Here is a 21,502-nt window from a genome sequence, read left to right as displayed (position 1 = left end):
GCCCATAATTGTGAGTTAGGCTTTTCTAATTTAAATAAAGAGTAAAATCAGAAACTGATCATCTAGCTCAGTCTATCCATAAGTCAGATAAAGATTTCTAGTGAGAGAGCCACATTTATAGGCTGTAGAATAAAATAGTTTTATTTATTTTATAAATGTAAATATATGTGGTCAGAATTAGTTAAGTGTCATTATACATGGTGTGCATAAAAGGAACAAGAGAGAGGCAAGAATGCTTGTATGAAGACCAAGTTGAAGATTATTTTCAGTAGTGTATAAGAAACATGACAATCATTGGGATAAGAGTGGAGATTTAGTTAAATGGATGGATATAAAATATAGGTGCTAGATCTTTGGGACATGATGAGGATAAAGTGAAAAGAATAATTAAAATAAGGCCTATGATTTTTACTTTTATAGAACATTCTGTCTTTTATTGTGACTGAGAGCACCGAAAACAGAACAAGTTTCAGGCTACAGAAAGAACATTCTATTTTATTATGGTGTCTAAGAACTATGAAAACTCAATAGGAATGTACAATAGGAATCCTGTAGTATAGGAGAGAGATTTTGATTGGACTTAAAAATGTTAAGTCATCATAATACTGAAGATTAAAACCATTGGTTTGATGATATCATGCAGGAAGCATGTTAGTGAAGAAAGTAGAGGAAAGATCTATAAGGAATAACATGTAATAAAGTAGGGGAGGGGTTTCAGGATAATATGGTGTCAAAGAAGTCAAAAGAAGAGAGTCAAGAAGGAAGGAGTGGGGAATTGACTAACTAGATTGAAGGTGATTGAGAAACAGTGGCTGAGGACTACAAATATCTATTGGATTTAGTGAAATATATTTCATTAGCAACCTTCTGTTGAGCAGTAGCATTGTAGCAATCAGAGTAGAATTCAGACTGGATTTGGTTGAGGCGTGAATGATAGGTGCATTGAAAGAGTGAGTACAGACAAGTTTTTAGAGGGTAAGTTTGAGCATAAGGAGAAAAGAATTAGGGCTGACTGAAGCAGTGATATCAAGAGGGAAATTAAAAAAATAAAAGCAGATAAAATTAAGAATGTGTAATTGTTGATGAGAACAATTTGGTAGAAGAGGAAAAGTTGAAATACAAAAACAATAAAAAGCTAGAAGAGTGTGAAAATGCAAGCACAATTTGAGTGATATAATTTAGATGGGAGGAGGCATGCCTCTTCAATTCTACCTGGAGAGAATAAAAAAAGGTGATATGGATGTAGGTATGCTTGAAGAAGGTGAATTCATCTGCTCAGATATATATGGGATGGATTTGTGATAATGGATGTTTCAGGAAATTGGGAAGGATTTGAATTCATTGTAAAGAAAGGGGATCGAGGTGATTAGAGAAATCTTAGTAGGATTGCTACCTAGTGGGAGAGCCCTGGTTGAGGCTAGTAACCACTAATTTTAGAATGTTACCATCAGCCAAGTTTTGTTTCTTTTTAATGTTTGATGGCAAGGTCAGAAGTAAAATTTAGGTTTATCCAGGATATTGTCAGATTTTTATAATGAAAGGGAGATTAGAAGCATAGTTGAAACTATAGACCATATAAACTATATAAGGTAAGGATTATGCTAATAGAAAGAAAGTTGAAGGATTACTAAGAATTTGAAGTATAATTTCAAAGAAAAATAGTGAAAAGAATAAAGAAATAAGTAAGCTGAAGATTATGGTAAAAAAAACTGTAATGAGTTGAAGATATAATATTTCTGAGTGATGGTCCAAGTGTGTGATTGTACAAGTTGGCTGAAGTACATTGTAGAAGGAATACATTGAATGTCATAAAATTGAGGAACCAAGTTGTAGAACAACTCATCTACACTGATATAGAAGTTACATAGTATGATAGCAAGGCTTGAGATAAATAGAAGGCCTGTGAAACAGATGTCCTTGCCTTGAATGAATGAGTGGAGGGGGAAGACTTTTGGATATAGTAACAAGAAGTAGGAGAAGATGGCCTAGCCAGAGGGCATGACTCTCAAAAAAGCAGGACTTTTAAAAATAATACAAGCTGGAGTAATAATGTTCTGAAAGCAGTATTGCTGAGTTAGTAGGACATTGATCGCAATTCGAAATCTGAGTGGTGGGGGTTTGTGGAAGAATGAACAGCTTCCACTTGAGAGGAACGACAATGTGCTTATAGCAGAACTAGATTTACACTGAGAGAAATTTGTTTAGTGAGTAGAGTTCTTGAATTGATTACATTAGAATGTCACGTATTCAGGCCATGACAATACTCAGGTTGCGACTTTATTTTCCCCCAACTTATTTATTTATTTAATATTTTATTGTTGCAAGTATTACATATGTCCCCCTGTTCCCCCCTTGATCTATTCTAGCCCACATCCACTGTGCCCCTGCCCTAGGCCTTCACCACCCTATTGTCTATGTCCATGGGTTATTCATATATGCATACAAGTTGATCTGTTTAGTGAGTAGAGTGTTTGAATTGATTACATTAGAATGAAGCATATTTAGGTCATGACAATATTTAATTTGTGACTTTAATAGTGGAAGGTTAAGGAATTTTTTTTTTGTAGAACAGGAAGGTTAAGAAAATGAGAAACTGGTTGTTGGGTAGGTTCCAGATAGGAAGGAGACCTTTTCCAGAATGCAGGAAAAAGTTTGGAATAGAGAGGAGTAACCAAGTCAGTAGATAAAGGTGACGAGATGGGAGAAAATGAGCTATATAGATGGATATATATATATATATATATATATATATATATATATATATATCAAAGGAGCAAGGGTATTATTATGGGAAGAGTAAAGTTCTGGTTATAGTAATAGGAACAAGGATAGTACTAATTTGATCTCCCTCCTCTGAAATAGGTGTGAAAAAGCCTTAACTTGGAAAGAGATATATGCCATCTGCAAAAGACATATAGATTTAAAGCAGAATTTCTTTGGGAGATGACTGGAAATTTTTATTTAGGAATTCTGGGAGTGGGGCCCAAGAATCTGAGGGTTTAACAAGTGCCCCAGGTAGCTCTGATGTAAGTAATCCATGTTCATACGTTAAGAATTATTTTTCTAAATGTTTATATTTCTAAAAGAATGAGAAGAAATCATGGGAGAATAACTATGATAGAAGCTTTGCAGTAGAGTCAAGCACTCCTTTCTCTGCAGATCTTCAGTGGTGACCTGCAACATGAACCTTGTGGATCAGCACTGGTAGTGGAGAAATGTGATAGTCATAATGAGCATTGGGAAAAGGGCAAGCATGAGTGTCTGGGGCCACCAAACAAGAGTATGGGATATAGGAAGTGATTAGTAAGAAAAGATGCGTCAACTGGATCAGAACAGGTGTGAGAAGGGGTAAGTTCTGGCTGATTTCACTGAATCATTGCATTCTCAAAGCATGCTTCAATACTCAATTCTATTTAAACTTTTGTTTGGCACTTCTCATTTCTTAAATTTGTATTACTCTTGTTTCTTGTAGGACTAACTGGGCCTCTAAATTGTGAAATTCTTGATAGCAGAGGCCATGTAGTTTTTTTTTTTCAGTATTCTCTGTGCCTAGTATGGAGTATAGCACAAAATAGTGCTCAATAAGTTTTTGTTTGATGAACAAATGTCTGAATTTCATTGAGGCTATAATTCAGCGGGAAGTGGGATACTGAGGGTAAGTTTCAGGGAACAGTGCATACATATGAGCATAGGAATGATGAAAAGATGGCCTTGGTAAGCTGAGAAACTGAAGTTTTAATGGCCAAGTATGGGATATGCTGATACCTACAATACTGTCATATCAACTAAAGTCCTCTTTGCATAGGTTGACAAGATCTTTTATAAAGATGTGGAATTATGATAAGGGCAACATTTTGGTTTGTTATACTTTGAAATTGAGCATAATAATCATATCAGGGCAAAATGCTTATTTCCAGAGAGTTATTAATTAGTCATTACACAACTGTGTGTTGTCAGTATCAAGTGTTTTCTGTCATCAAATTTCAAAAGAACTTTTTATCTTGTTTCTGCATGGGAATCAGGAAATTCAATAACCATGAATATTTCAAAGGGCTTATAATTAAAACTTCATGTGCTTGGCACGCAAACATGTTTCAAAGATTGAGCCAATTGTTTGCTGATTCTGATGTCAGTCAGCACCCGTGCATGCTAACAGCTGGCTAGTAAATGCTGCATGGCATCACTTCTCTGCTACCATGGCAGCAATGAAATCTCTCTTTTCTGGATAGCATCATTAATATTCAAGACAGAGTCAAATAAATTCTCATGTGGTATCTTCTATTAAGTTTTCCATGTGGGGCAACATAAGCTCACCTGAAGATGGAGAGAGACAACAGTTTTACCATGTTGAGCCACTGAAAGAATATAGCCTACTAGTGCTAAAGACAACAGGGTGGTCTTATTCCTTTCTGGGTGAACCTAAGGGAAAGCCAAGCTGTCCAGAGTCCTTAGAGATGGGGGTAGGTGTCCTTGTGTAAGATTGGGGTAGGTTGGTGATGAACAATAATGGTGGTATGTGTATCCAAGTTAGTAAATACTAGGGGTTGTGTACAAAAATTCAAAAGAGTCAAAGTCAAGGAAAATAGTTCCAAACTATCTCCAATATGAGGGTCATACATTGACAGCATATTGAAGCCTAGACCCCAAACAAGGCAGAAAGATGCATAAAAAAGCAATGAGAGAGCAGTACAGACGCAAACAGATCTGCAATATGCCTTGAGGCATCCCCCAGGTGGACTGAAGCACCCATGGTGGCTCTTTGTGCCACTGTGAAAGGACACTTTTGAATCAATTAAAGGAGACAACTAGAAGATACAGGGATCACTTGCCTTCTGCCATGCAATGTAAAGAAAGACTATAGCCGAAACCGGTTTGGCTCAGTGGATAGAGCGTCGGCCTGTGGACTGAAAGGTCCCGGGTTCGATTCCTGTCAAGGGCATGTACGTTGGTTGCGGGCACACCCCCAGTAGGAGATGTGCAGGAGGAAGCTGGTCGATGATTCTCTCTCATTGATGTTTCTAACTCTCTATCCCTCTCCCTTGCTCTCTGTAAAAAATCAATAAAATATATTAAAAAAAGAAAGACTATATTCAGAAGTATTTATCAAAGTGCTTTGTTAGAAGCTTGCATCCCTACTTTCAGAACTCTACTCAATAGTTCCAAATGTTGACCACAGAAAGTAGGAAAACTAGAGCTTCGTTTGTTTAATAATCAAAATGTTGAAGAAACACAGACCTGAGCTATTATAATTATCATTAAGCATATGGGAAAACTAATGCTTGGGAGGAGGAGGGAGCAATGGGACCCTTTCCATGCCTCCCCTTTCCTTGTAAGCCTGTGACTTTGGCTTCGTTTACTGCTTTCTCTGAGTCAGTGTCTATGATCTTATCCATTACACTCTTACTGGTGAGCGACTGATTTAAAGTTTTTCTTTTTTATTCTTGTTCTCTGTTGATTACAAACTTCCATTTCTGGAGAACAGATTTCATTAAGTCATTTCTGATAACACCAAGCCAAGGTCCATTCAAATTACAGTGTGATACACAGTTCCTTTATTGTTTCTTATAAAATTTATAATTATTTTCTTTGGGGAGTGAAGGTTAAGGGCAAAGTACTATGGTCTGTGCAATTTTCTCTAATTCACAATATAATAAGGCCTAGGTATACACTGATTTGGTCCCAAACCAATTTTCATAATTATGCTAAATACTCTTTTGCTTCTGTAAAACCAAAGTGTCAAACCTTGACTTCCCCAGCCCTACTGCTACAGGTAGTATTTCATGAAATTACAGGCTTTGTGCCACCCAGGTCATGGGCTGATATTGCAATATTGGTCCAAACTGGCAGAATATTAGAAACCTTATTCACATTAGTGGGTGGAGTCTGGAACTGGTCTTGCTGTTCTAAGCTCCCAAATACCCACCTTACCATAAACACTGGGCATCTGCTGCAGTTCCTTTATAGCTAGTTTAGTCCCTCTTTGGAGCTATGCCCAAACTCCCCTCTCCACTTGGATGGAGCCCTAGTTCTCTACTTAGCTGTTGCCAATTCCTATTCTAATAGCTGGGCCCTGTCTTCAATTACCAGGTGTTAGCTTGCATCCTATGCCAAACAAGACACACAACCCAGCACTAAGAGGTTGACTTATATTTGAATGCAGACTATCTACTGGGGGTTCTTATTCTTGTGTTATACTCACCATATTAAAAGCATTGCCAATATAATTGCTGGCTCCCATTATCCCCGAGTTTACCACATTCACTAATCATTACATTCCTCAGGGCCTAGCAGTAAAGTTGGATTAATCCCTATAACCCTATCCCAGATAATCTATAGCAGCAAGCTAGCATGCCAGGCAGTTGAAATATGTCTTGGGGGTGGTATTAAACTTTCTTAAGATAAGTCCAATGATTTTAGAAAAAAGGAGAATCAGAGAAAAGGGGCTCATCTCCTGTATGCACCAAGAAGACAAAGAGCATTTTCACCAAGGTGAACAGCAGAGTCGAGCTCAAAGCAGCTGAGGACTTGACATTCTCTAACTTTCCCAGCTCCAGCCCCACCTGGTTGCTCCCATAATACTTACAAGCTGTAGGTTAAGTCCCACCAACTATATGAATCTACAGTGAACTAGCCTGGCAGGATGTCAAGAATCTCATCTTCACAATTGAGTGGGATCTAGAGTTAGTGTTTCTGTCTTGTACCTCATATACTTGGAGGTGTGTCTTGGGACCCTCTGCTTCACAGGAATTCTCTGTTCTGCTGCATATATGTCCAGCCTGTATCACAGTGTTCCCTCTTTGTTTTCTTAATTTATACTCCTCATCCCTAGAAATGTGTGCAGAACTCTAGGGCACTTCTTAAAAACCCTTATGCTCTGTTAACATCATGTAAGCAAATTTCCTTGAATAATTGGATCTAGTTTCCCATATGCATAATTTTCAACCAGATGGATACATTCAACCCCACCCCACCCCTAGAATTCATGCTAAGCTGATTCTCAGCATCATAACACCACAAAATGCCCACTGTCATGTCCTACACATCATATCAGGACTTATTGACTATCAACACCACTCAATCCTGCCCGGCTGGCATGGCCCAGTGGTTGAGCATTGACTAATGAACCAGGAGGTCACAGTTTGATTCCTGGTCAGGGCACATGCCCAGGTTGCAGGCTGGATCCCCAGTGTGGGGAATGTGAGAGGCAGCCAATAAATTATTCTCTCTCATCATTGATGTTTCTATTTCTCCCTCTTCCTCCCTCTCTGAAATCAATAAAAATATATTTTAAAAAAACCGCTCACTCCCAACTGAGTTAATCATGACCTGATTTGAATGTCGTAACCATATTAGAGGCCAGCTCTGGAGCCAAATTCATCCCTATAGCACTGTTCTGACCCCAACTTTGCCCCAGAATTATTCAAGTCCAGCTTCCTTTTCTTCCCCACTGGCCAGATAATTTTCATATCTAAGATTTTTATACTTAGTCCCCTCCTGCCAAGATAGAATAGTCTCTGGTTGTAGCAGAGATACTATCCATGCAATGAAAATCCCTATTCCATATCATGGTTACAGCACAGTCTGAAAAATGAGGAATTGTCCGGAAAATATAATTTTCCACAATGTTATAGTGGGTTTTTTTTCCGTTTCTTTTTAGACATTGTTCAATAAGGCTTAGCTAACCCTTTCACTGTAGGCTCCACCACTCCATATTGTCTTATAACTGTCCTTCTTTGCTCATTTAGCATATCTGCCTAGACTGTGAATGCATTTACATTTGTGACAAAACCTAGTTAAATTATGTTTAATGAAGAGTGAAAAGCTAAAATAAGCTTCTGAAAAAAGAGCAATTGCAAAGGAAAGAGAATCAAGCTTTTGGATTTATAAATTACTCAAGTATCTATGATTGCAAATTTGCTTAATGTAATACAACATATTGGCAATAATATATTCAATATCACATGGAATTAACAAGCTATGCATACGAATTATAAGAATCTATAACAAGAAAACACCCCTGTGACAGAATGCAAGGAAGAATTTTAAAAGAATTTTGAGGGAGTTAAATAATTAAGGTAGATAATTCTATTCAGAAAATATAATAGTTTAAAATACTAATCAATTCAAACAGTGTTTTTATGTCTGTTAAGAACAACTGAGAGTCAAAGGAGGGGTTTGAAGATGCTGGTGGTCATATGTAGTATTGATTTTACTTTATGGAAAATTTAATCTATACATTTCAACTGTGGTAAAAAAAATTGGTATCTATGAAAAATAAATATAAGACACACTGTTAATGCGAATGTAAATTGTTACAGCCACTATGGAAAATAATATGAAAGTTCATCAAAACTTAAAAATAGAACTACATATGATCCAGCAATACAACTTCTTAGTATTTACCTAAAGAAACTGAAAACACCAATCTGAAAAGATATTTGCACCCTATGTTCATTGCAACATTATTTACAACAGCCAAGATATGGATACAACCTAAGTATCCATCAATAGATGAGTAGATAAAAAAGTGGTTGGTACGTATGTATAATATAATTACTTGGCCATAAGAAAGAATTTATTTTTTTGCTATTTACAACAGTATAGATGGGCCTAGAGGTTATTATGCTAAGTAAAATAAGTTAGAGAAAGACAAATACCATATGATTTCACTTATATGTAGAATCTAAAAAGAAAAACAAACGAACAAATCAAACAGAAATAGACTCATAGAAATAGAAAACAAAAGGATGGTTGCCAAAGGTAGGGAAGTGGGAAGATGGGCAAAATAAGTTAAGGGGAATAAGAGGTACAGAGCACAGTCTGTCAACATTGTACTGAAATTGGCACAGAGCCATAGACACTGTTTTCCCCATGATGATCCTGAAGCAAAATTGGAAGATTCTAGAGAAGGTGCTTATATTGACAGACTACATGGGTTCAAATCTTGGTTTCATCACTTAATAGCTGTATGACATTCAACAAATCACATAAGCTTCTTCCTCCCCTTTGTGCCTTTGTGATTGTCTATAGCCCATATTTGATTGGAACATTTATATAATTCCTGTCTTGGGAAGTGGATGGCTTGGAGTGGCAGGGAAGATATTGCCTGCATGAAGAGAATGTGCTCTGAGGAAAGAGGACATGGTAGGATTTGTCATAGCTTGGATTCTCCTTCAAGAAGCTGATGCTGAAATAAAGATGAGCATGTTTATTAAGGAGTGTCTTTGGGATCAATATGGATCAAAAGGAAGAGGGAAATGCAGGATTGTTTCTTTGGGATCAACATGAGTGGGAAGGAAGGGAAAAAAGCAGGATTGGGTAGAGGGAAAATGTGGTCTCAACAAAGGTCTCAATCAATGCCATCATGTGTTTTGAAGCTGGAATGGTTCTTTAGAGTTTTCTGAGTTTGGGTAGGAGGGTTTTGCTTTTATACCACTTCAGTGATTATTCATTAGATGTTAGCTGCCCCAGGAAGGGGGTGTGACCTTTGGCAAGGTAGATCTCTTCAGCTGAGGCATTTCTGTTGAGAGCTGAAAATTGAGGGCTACACTCCAGCCAACACTCCCCACTGTTGAAGGAATAAATCTTTCAGTTTGAAAGAGGGGTCTGAGTGGAACATCAGAATATTCACTGAAGACAATTCTTCACACATTGCAGCATCATTTCTCAGCTGGAATTTTCAGCAATCTATTCCCCAAAGTGAAGTAGTCCTTGTATATCTATTCATTGCTTCTGGAATTCTCAACTATCTGATACCTCACTGTGAAGGAGTCATGGTCAGGAGTTTGAACCTCATGTTCATTTTTTCTAGGATTTTAAATTATCATTCAGGTTATTAGATGTTCATGAAATATGCATTGGATATCTAAAATGTGCTAAGTGTATATCTAGACACTGGGAATACAGCAGTAAGCAAGGTGGACACGGTCCATACCTTCCAGTAACCTACAGATCACAAGGGGGTATATTTTCCTTCTTAAATAGCTAATCCGCCGAAACCGGTTTGGCTCAGTGGGTAGAGCGTCGGACTGCAGACTGAAAGGTCCCAGGTTTGATTCCGGTCAAGGGCATGTACCTGGGTTGCGGGCACATCCCCAGTAGGAGATGTGCAGGAGGCAGCTGGCCGATGTTTCTTTCTCATCGATGTTTCTAACTCTATCTCTCTCCCTTCCTCTCTGTGGAAAATCAATAAAATATTTTTTTTTAAAAAATAGCTAATCCAAGTAACTTGGTAAATATCAGCTATTCTTCTTGAGAGCTAAATGAACTAAAACCAGAGTTACAAATGGGATACCCCTTAAGTTTTTTCTTTTAATGATATGAGAGACTACAGTTTAGTATGCCATTTAATTAAGTACAAAGACTGAATGAGTAATTGGGAGGGAGGACTACATTTCTACTTTCCCTTGTAAATAGCACCCCGTTTGTCTTCAAGATGCCCATATCATACCCACATTATGATTTAACTTTCTGACCCAGATGGTTTTTTTTTGGAGTTTTATCTACTTATTTATTTAATTTACCTTTATTGTTTAAGGTATTACAGGTGTCCCCTGTTTTCCCCCATTGATCCCCTCTACCCACCTTCCAACCTCCCTAAGCCTTCATGACCCAGGCTTGAGTGGCTTTTATCAGGAGCCTGAAGATTTGCTTCAAATTAGTATATGTATTAGCAAATAGCTAGGAGTAAGAAGGTGGCTGGGGAGGGAATGCCTAATCAACTTAAGTAACAAAGCTTAATTGAAGCTCAGTAGCCTCTGGGAATAAGATTTAAAGTTGAATAATTAAAATTCAATTGTTTTCCTGTCAGATATATTAAGAAATGAAGTGCATAGCTGAAAGAAATCATAATCAAACTGGATTTGCACAGGGCTATTGGATCAACGTTTTAAGCTTAATTAACCACTCAATTGTTGTTTTTCTACATACACTGGATGTGAGTTATCAGGTTAGTCATGGCAGTCAACAAATAGTGAAGACACAATCAAGCAATGGCTATTTTTTCTTAACTGATGCGTTGGCTATTTTGGATACATAGCCTCAGAGACATTTAATATAAATAACAAAAAGTGAAAAATAATAGCAACTTCTATTTATTGAGCTTTTACGATGTACCAGTCTCTTGACATGCATCCTCTTTTAGCACTCAGGTCAATCCTATGAGGCAGGCCTTATTCATATCTAATTTTTATAGAGGAGGAAAGTAAGGCACAGAAAGGTGAAAGAGCTTTCTTGGGGTCACAACACCTGCAAAGTAGTAGACTCAGAATTGAAACTCAGCCTGCTTTACTCATAAGCTCATGCTGTTCTTTTGTGCCAACCTTCTTCTCACTTGAAGCCATTTCCACCTCACTTCTTGTATACCTCAACACCATAAAATTTATGATTATAATGCACTCACTTGCAGTCATTGGTGTGTTTTAGATCTAAATATGTTTGTCAGTTGATGGATGAATATGAATGGTACATTGAAACAAAACAACAAGCTCCATCACTAATATGTATTAAGTGCCATGAATCAGTCTTGGTTCTAACTTGTGTACATCAATTATTTAATCTTCACAATAACACTCTGAGGAAAGCACTATAAGTGCAGTATCTCCACTTTACAGATGGAATAACTGGGGGCACAGAGAAGCTAAAAAGTACTTGGTTTAAGCTAAAGGTTGGCAAACTTACCTGTGGCTTGGTTTTGTACCACCTGGGAGCTAACAAAGGTTTTGGCATGTTTAAAGGGTTGGAGAAAATAAGGCAAAAGAAAGTATGCTATTAAAAAAAATCAACAATTATGTACCCTACAAAGCCTACAATATTTACTTTCCTTTATTTTTTTTAATATATTTTATTGATTTTTTACAGAGAGGAAGGGAGAGAGATAGAGAGTTAGAAACATCAATGAGAGAGAAACATCGATCAGCTACCTCCTGCACATCTCCCACTGGGGATGTGCCCGCAACCCAAGTACATGCCCTTGACCGGAATCGAACCTGGGACCCTTCAGTCCTCAGGCCGACGCTCTATCCACTGAGCCAAACCGGTTTTGGCTTACTTTCCTTTAGAGAAAACTTCTTCCAACCCCTGGTATAAAGTCTAAGTCATGGAAATAGTAAGTAATAAGACAAGATGTATTTATTTAGAATCCCAATCATGCAACCATTGCCCTTATTAAAGTGTTTCACCTGATAGTTTAATAATAACAACACCAATACTATCAATAACTTTTATTTATATAATATTTACTTTGTGTCAGACACATGAAGATGGACTTAACATAATACGTGTTTTCATTTACTACTCAGAAAACTCCATGAGGTGCTTCCCAGTTGTTGTTTTTCTCATTCAGCTTCCTTTTTTTTCTTTCTTGCAAAAAATACTCCCAGTTTGTTCAGATATCTTACGCCGCTCCCCATGCCATGTAGTAATGTGGTGGAAGTTGGCCAGCATCATTGTCTGCTCAGAAGTAGATCCCCATGGTCTAAGGCTTCCAGGATAGTCCCAGTTCCCATGTAAATATTCATCAGGAATGAACATGTGATCTAATTCTGGCTGGTGAGACTCCAGAAGGGGGTCTTCTGGCTAGAAAGTCTTTTGCTAAAGTTTCCCTCATCTTTAGAAGAGATACTATGAGAGACTGTCCTTCTTCTGATATTGACATGTTTGTATTTGATGCCTTAATGTGCTACAGATACACTGCTCTGTCCCTTAGGGAAGCAACATCAACTTAGGGAAGAGGAAATAGAATTGCAAAGTAGTTGAGCCAATCCTTGGCATACTGTGCTTGGAGGCTGCCCTACCTTGGGATTTTTCATAATAAGAAATAATGCATTTCTTTATGATTAAGCCTGTTTAAGAGTTAACATTTTCTGACAACTGATCTCTATAGTTAACATTGTCCCCATTTTAGAATTAGTGAAATTGAACAAACATTCTTCTGGCAGATCTGAGATTTGAACCTAGGCCCTTTCTACTATACTATAATATAATTTTCCATTATATTCTTCTGACTTGATAAGAATAAGAGAATAAGTCTGACAAAAAATGATACATTTTATGCTGTTAAGTAATTGGAAAATTTATGTCAGTGGTTAGTTAGTTGTCTTTTAGATATGATAACACTTTTCTCTCTGCCAGGCAAGTATGATATTACAAAACTCATGGCATATACAGAAAACACATCACAGAGGAAGCTGCCAGATTACATGTATTCATGAATACATATGAATATCTTGAAAAGATTTAAAGTGAAATCTGTCCTCAGTCTATGACAGAACTGCCATTAATGTGCAGTGGCTCACACAGCTGGGTTGGCTTAATACAGTCAGCATTGTCATTTTGCAACTTGGGGCTGCTTGCCTCATGTTCTGAAGTTGAATGTAATTTTATTCAATTGCACCATTAGAATGATGTTGTCCTACATAGGAAAACATTAACATCCAAAGATTCTCAAATTTTGTGTCTTTCGGCAGTATACCAGACACAATACTGAAACAATAATTATGACTTTCATTTTAAAATACACTGTCTATAAAAACTCAACATATCTATAATACTCAAGATTTATGATTATCCTATCTAATAAAGAGGTAATATGCAAATTGACCATCACTCCAACACACAAGATGGCCGCCCCCATATGGTCAAAGATGGCCACCCCCATGTGGCCATAAGATGGCCAGCAGGGGAGGGCAGTTGGGGGGGACCCAAGCCTGCAGGGGAGGGCAGTTTGGGGGGACCAGCCCTGCAGGGGAGGGCAGTTGGGGTTGACCAGGCCTGCAGGGGAGGGCAGTTGGGGCAACCAGGCCTGCAGGGGAGGGCAGTTTGGGGCAACCAGGCCTGCAGGGGAGGGCAGTTGTGGGCAACCAGGCCTTAAGGGGAGGGCAGTTAGGGGCCATTGGGCCAGCAGGGGAGCAGTTAGGCATCGATCAGGCTGACAGGGGAGTGGATAGGGGGTGATCAGGCTGGCAGGCAGAAGCAGTTAGGGGCAATCAGGCAGGCAGGCAGGTGAAAAAAAATAACTTTTGGGTGCCAGCAGTCCTGGATTGTGAGAGGGATCCCAGATTGGAGAGGGTGCAGGCTGGGCTGAGGGAACCCGCCCCCTGTGCACAAATTTCGTGCACCAGGCCTCTAGTAAACAATAAAATCTCAAAATCACAAACACTAGCTTGTCCTTAAGTATATGTAACTGGTGTTTAAGGATATCATACCCAACTTGAATCAAAAATCATAACTGAAATTTTCACTGCAATTAGTACAATTTACATTTTCATAAGTACATATGCACATACATGTCATTTATATTTGGAAACCTAAAGGTCAAATATATGGAATAAAAGATGGACTTCCAATATTTATTCACTATTTCAATCTAGATATTTAGAACATACAGATAATTGTGCCTTCTATTTTAAAATACTGTCTATAAAAACTCTAGATTTTAAAAGTAATTTTTTTTTTTTTATTTTATTTTTTTTTATTTTTTATTTTTTTTTTTTTATTGCTTAAATTATTACAAAGAGTATTACATATGTCTCCTTTTTTTTTTTCCCCGCCCTTGACAATCCCCCGGCTTCCCCTACCCCCCAGTGTCTTATGTCCATTGGTTATGCTTATAAATATTAATGTATTTATTTTAGAGAGAGAGAAAAAAAACACATCAATTTGTTGTTCCACTTATGTATGCATTCATTGGTTGTTTCTTGTATGTGCCCTGATTGGGGATTGAACCCACAACCTTGGTGTATTGGGATGATGCTTGAACCAATTGAGCTACCTGGCCAGGGCCATTTACGAGTAATTTTAACAATAAGTTAAGGTTTCCATATTGCTTTAATTTATGAATTTCCATTTGCAGGAGTGTGTAATGCCTTAAAATTTTCAATTTACATGAAATCATGATTTTAAAATTTTAACAGTGGGAAAGATTGCCCTGTACGTTCTTTTAAGACTATAAAGTTATATGAATCATTTTCCACCATAAATTAGATCAAGAATTTTATTAATTTTAGTGGCATCATTTAATTTTTTCTTTGATTTTAGAAGTTTCATTCCTGGGAGGTGATAACATGAACTGTTAACCAAAGACATGATGCTTGGTTCCCAGAAGCATGAAAAAAAATAGCTTTTGGCACACCATCATGCAGACTAATGGAGAGGAGCAGGAGAAATCTCTGAATGTTTACCGCGATTTAATGATCTCTTCAAAACCATCCCTTTTTCTCTCCTCAACCAGCAGCCAATATGTTCAGAGAGCAAGAAAGTGTTGAAGAACACACAATGCTCTACAAAAGGTAATATTTAAAAATGAGCCCAGGATCTTCCACTGCTATTTTTATTTCCTTCCAGTTTAATACTAAGCCAATGGTTTTTGACATAATTCCTGAAATAGACACAGATTGCTTACTTTAAAGTCACTTAGTGAAAGAACCTGGAATGGTTTGAAAGGTGAGAGCTTGGTTTTAGAGACTATTCTTCCCATATTATACTTAAAGTATCAAGACACATGCCATGAGTACCTACAGGAATAGAATCAAAAGTAAAGATGCATTACAATTTTTTTCTAAAAAATTGCCAGTAGGATTTTTCGTTCATTCATAGGACTTTCCTAAGGATTATCAAAGCCAAATGAGAAATGTATTAACTGGTTAGCATGCTAGGCTAATGGTTTTAATTTTTCATTTCCTATTTTTATTCACAGGTATATATAAGCATGATGAATTATCTTCAATTAGCTGAGCACACATTAGCATTTCACTTGGGTAACCTGCTGTGAGCCCCCATAGTACCTTGTATTTTCCCTATCAGAAGGCTTGCCTGGATTCACTGTACATACTATTCCATTATCTTGTTCAGTACTGTTCTGCCAGCATATCTGACACAGAAATATCCAATTAATTGACAAAGGAGTGAACACATCTCCAGTCACCCTACAGTGTGTCATGAACTTTCTCAAAAACAAATTAGCAGGTGGGCCAGAGGCTTTTGAAATTGAACAAATACAAAGATGTCATTACACCTGGGGGGGGGTTAGAAATAATTTCAAGAACCCAAGCCCCTCAGATGTAAAGTTGCATTTTTTCTCTTTAATTTCTTAGCTTTCATTCATTCATTACTTCAAATCACTTACAGCCTGGCAGGGAATACAGACATTGAAGAATTAATTGCAATACAGTGTGATGAATGTAATGACAGGGGAATTTGAGGCTACTGTAAATGTATGAAGCAGGGGACTTTACCTAGACTAAGAATTCATGATGGCCTCTCTGAGGAAGTTAACAGCAAATATAATACTTTTCTTAACACCATCCCCTATCATGTTTTAATTCATGGGTTTCTCAAATATATTTATAGAGGAGTGTATGTAAGTATGACAGTATAATTTGTTGGCATAAGCATTAGGTGCTATTTAGAAAGTCATAAATACAAACAAATATCCCCCTTCCCTAAATAAACATTCAGAAATTCAGTAATATATAGCCCAACTCATCTCTGACCTGTCTAGCTAACTGAAATTGTGCATGTTCCCCTATCCTGAGTAGAAAGGGCCATTTTGCATGTGCATGTGTGTGTATGTGTGCATGTACATATACGAGTGTGTGTTCTTATTTCTACTCATTTTCACTAATGGCATTATTGCACATTTCACGTTTTTCAATGTCATTCTTCTTGACACTAGGTTTTCAAATGGTGTATACCTGTGGCATAACATTTAAGATGCTTTCAATGCCAAGATTGACAACCAGAGTTATAGAAAGGAAGAGAACAGATACTTCTGAATTACTCAGGAAACTCATTGAAGACCATGTTTGAAATTGCTCAAGGCAGAAAAGTCCTGCATGTTCATTTAAATCTATCACCACACCTTAAATCGCAGTTTAGGAGGTGTCACTACTTTGGAGCACTGTTCTTTTTGAACTAAAAGAGGCTTATGAATACTGTACAAAGACACCATACCTGACAGAGAACTGATGTCAATAAGCCAGAACACATTGTCTAAATGGATGAACAAGCGAGGAAGTACAGAAGTCAATTTCAAGAAATGTGAATAAATGAATTGGAAGATATGGCATATTTAAGAAGCAGATACATTTAAGGTATTAAGATTATAACTTTTATTTCAGTTCCTTAAATAAACCAAACTCTTTCCCACCTCAAAGCCAACTCTTCATTTGGCTAGCTCCTACTTTTCATTTATATGCCAGTTTAAATGCCTAATACTCTAAAGCAGCAGTTCTCAACCTGTGGGTCGCGAACAATGAAAATACATCCTGCATATCAGATATTTACATTACGATTCATAACAGTAGCAAAATTACAGTTATAAAGTAGCAACAAAAATAATTTTATGGTTGGGGGTCACCACAACATGAGGAACTGTATTAAAGGGTCGCGGCATTAGGAAGGTTGAGAACCACTGCAACCTCCCCTGACTTTCAATTCTAAGCTACCTACTGTTTTTTATATATTTCTTTCCTCTAGGAATTATCACAATTTTAATTATATCTTTATTAATATTATGAACATCTTTTTTGTTTCACTCAATTTTAAAGTTAAATAATGTAGAAATTATGGCTGTCTGATTTACTGGTAATTCTCAACACCTATCACAGTGCCGGGCAAATAGTAAGCACTCAATAAATCCTTGATGAATGAATAGGTTCATGAGTAATATATCATTGGAACCACTGATTTCATGAAGAAGTAAGAGAGTGATTTGGGGCAAATTTCCAGGACTGGTATTACTGACTGCCAAGATCTTTTATGCCATTAGTACCTAAGAGATCCAGTTACCTTTAACCATCATGAATGGGGGTATGGGGTTTCTTTGGGGGTGATGAAATGTTTTGAAATTAGATAATGGTAAGTGGTACATTAGTCATAATGCACAATTCTGTGAATATACTGAAAACTATACTGAATGGAGCACTTTAAAATTGTGAATTTTAAGGTATGTGAACTGTATCAATTATTTTTTAATCCATGAAAGAGACTGACCAATGTGAACGTTGATAGACTTTAGTGACCTGGGAGTGGTCTGAATTTACAGTTCCATAGTCCCCCAAAAGACAGCTACATGTTTTCAACATTTACACTAAAATTTAGCATAGAGTCAATTTTATCAAAAACCAAGGGATTTACTATTAGTGGTATAAGATTTTAAGGTTTTTATATCACCCAGCCTAGTCCATGCCAAATCCCTGCAGTTGTGGTGATATTACCCAATTTTCCATGTGGAATTTTTTAAGCTTCCGTGACACAGGAAGGAAAGGATTTCATGAAGGATTCAAATGTCAGTTCACTGGCTACCATTTCCTCACCCCTACTTTTCTACTAGGTGACAATTCTATAAGCAGGAAATAATTGGCAGACTGAAATTTCTGCTCCAGATTCTTCTGTCTCTGTCATCAGGAGGACTTACTACTATGACTTTTCCTTCTGCCTAATCTGCTTTTCTCACTGCCATTCAGTCTGATTGCTAAAACGTTTTCAAGGTGAAAGCTTTTCAAAAGAGGTAAACTCAGCCAGAGGCTTTGCTTGGCTATGGAAAGACATAGTACTGCTTTGAAACTTTTACTGTTTGCTAAAGTACCTCAGTAAAAGCCAATAGCCTCAAAGCCACATGTCAGGGCCTGGGCAGAAGAACACAGAACACAGGGCAGCAGTTATAAAGTTCCAGCTGTCTTTTGGAAAGCAAGAGGCGCTTTGGCACAAAAAAAAAAGCTGAACATCCATAGCAAAAACCTTTACTGGACTATGAGCCGCTAGAGGGCAGGGACTTGTCATGGTTTCCTCTATTTGCTATTGACTAATATCACCTCCTAAACCAGTTAATTGTCAATTAATGCCTCTTTTCACTCTCAAAAGTGTCCTTGTTTAGATAAGAACTTATATGATCACCTTAACTAAATATGGTAACACATAAGTGAGAGCTATTATTATTACTAGAGGCCCAGTGCACAAACATTTGTGCACTGGTGGGGGGGTGTCCCTCAGCCTCACTTGTGCCCTCTCACAGTCTGGGACCCCTCAGGAGATAACGACGTGCTGGCTTAGGCCCACTCTCGGGTGGCAGAGGGCAGGCCCAATCCCTAGGTGCAGCCCCTGGTCGGGCTCAGAGCAGGGCCGATTGGGGGGTTGGGGCGCCGCCCCCTGTCACACTCAAGGTAGGGTAGATGGGGAGGTTGCCGCACCACCCCCTGTCACGCACAGAGCAGGGCCCATCAGGGGGGTTGGGGCACCGCCCCCTGTCACCCACAGAGCAGGGCCGATCAGGGGGTTGGGGCACTCCCCCCATCACAGTCAGGGCAGGGCCGATGGGGAGGTTGCGGCTCCACCCCGTCACACACAGAGCAGGGCCCATGGGGGGGTTGGGGCTCAGCACCCTATCACACACAGCGCAGGGCTGATCAGGGGGTTGGGGAGCTCCCCCCTATCAGGCACAGAGCAGGGCCAATCAGGGGGTTGGGGTGCCTTCCCCTGTCATGAACAGAGCAGGGCAGATAGGGAGGTTGTGGCCCCGCCCCCTGTCACACACAAAGCCGCAGGGTGATCAGGGGGTTTGGGCTCTGCCCCCTGTCACGCTGCTCCAGGGGCCCTGCTCTGTGTGTGACAGGGGTCAGCGCCCCAGGGGCCTCGCGGGCTCCCGCTGATCCCAGTGCTGGGAGGCCTCGTGGCTCCGCTGATCCCGGTGCTGGGAGGCCTCACGGCTCCGCTTGACACAGGGGCAGTGAGGCCTCGCTGCTCCGCTGATCCCGGTGCCAGGAGGCATATTACCCTTTTACTATATAGGATTGAGGCCTGGTGCATGGGTGGGGGCCGGCTGGTTTGCCCTGAAGGGTGTCCTGGATCAGGGTGGGGGTCCCACTTGGGTGCCTGGCCAGCCTGGATGAGGGGATGATGGCTGTTTGCAGCTGGTCACACCCCCTTCAGGGTGGGGGTCCCCACTGGGGTGCCTGCCCAGCCTGGGTGAGGGGATGATGGCTGTTTGCAGCTGGTCACACCCCCTTCAGGGTGGGGGTCCCCACTGGGGTGCCTGGCCATCCTGGGTGAGGGGATGATGGCTGTTTGCAGCTGGTCACACCCCCTTCAGGGTGGGGTTCCCTACTGGGGTGCCTGGCCAGTCTGGATGAGGGGCTGAGGGCCGTTTTCAGGCTGGCGGGTGACTGAAGCTCCCAACCTCTCCTTTTTTCCTTTTTGTTTTTATTCTGGGATTTATTTACCTTCTATGGCTGTCACTGGAGCTGAGAGCCGTCTTTAGCTCTGAGGCTTGGCTCCAGCTCTGAGACCTCGGCTGCTGAAAGCAGTTTTCTGGTTTGTTTGGGTTCTATAATTGAAACACTGTTTCAACTCCAGCTTTGAGGCCCAGCTGGCTGAAAGCAGGTTTCTGGGGTTTTGTTTAGCTTCTATATTTGTAATAATGTTTCTTAAACTGCAAGCTCAGAGGCTGGCAAGGCAGGCAGTGAATGTTGGCTTCCTCCGTCACTGGAGCAAGCAAGCCTCCTGTTCACTTCAAGCTGCCTGGCTGCCGGCCGCCATCTTGGTTGGCAGTTAATTTGCATATCGCCCTGATTAGCCAATGGGAAGGGTAGCGGAGGTACGGCTAATTACCATGTTTCTCTATTATTAGATAGGATTATTACTACTAGTAGCCCTGTGCACGAATCTGTGTGCCAGTAGTTTGACAGTAGTTTGCTGCTGCCCTCCAGCAGCTCTCCACCCGCTGCTCTCCCTTTGTAGCTCCCCCGCCCCTCTTCCCCCACCCCCCTCATAGCTTGCTGCCCTGCTCCTTCCTGTAGCTCTCCACTGGCCACTTGTAGCTCACTGTCGCACCCTTCTGCTGATCCATGATCCAGTTGTTACACAGTCGGTCGTTATGCTTCAAGGTGTAATGACCATTTGCATATTACATCTTTATTATATAGGATTATTTGAAGTGATACCTGGTTCTCTGATTGTTACCTTTGAATAACTTTGAGCTGTTATTACTTTTAAATAAAACTTTAATTCATATTGTCACTACTGTTCAGATAAATCATTTAATTTTTTAAGTATATGCAAATATACAAGGAGATAAGGCAGTAAGTGTTTAAAAAAGTGAAGAAAAAAAACACAGCAGAATAGGGCCATGGCATAATTTTCTTACAACTTAATGCTGTCTTAAACTAGTTCCCCACTCTCTCTGAAGAATCTTAAACAATTTGTAAGTTATTTCCTTCCTTTGTAGCACATGGTGATCCTAATTTATAATGTCATGTTAGTCATATTCTTGGGGATTTAACATATTAATTTACAAGAAATGTCTTAGAGAAACACAGCATAAGGAGTTCATTATCACAGTTTTGCTTTTAAAAAGTCATGAGTAGGCAGGAAACAATAATAATACTAATTTATTCCAGTAGTAGGTAGTCCTAGAAATCTCTCTTTAAAATTCAAATCAGATTGCCACACCCTTTTAAAAAAACAAACATAGCTGTCACCATGTTTCAGAATAAAGTCTTCAATTCAT

This window comes from Myotis lucifugus, unplaced genomic scaffold, assembly GCF_000147115.1.
Source record: "Myotis lucifugus unplaced genomic scaffold, Myoluc2.0 scaffold_40, whole genome shotgun sequence".
In the NCBI taxonomy this organism is placed as follows: Eukaryota; Metazoa; Chordata; class Mammalia; order Chiroptera; family Vespertilionidae; genus Myotis; species Myotis lucifugus.
The sequence above is the reverse complement of the archived record's forward strand: the minus strand, read 5'-3'. Positions refer to the sequence as shown.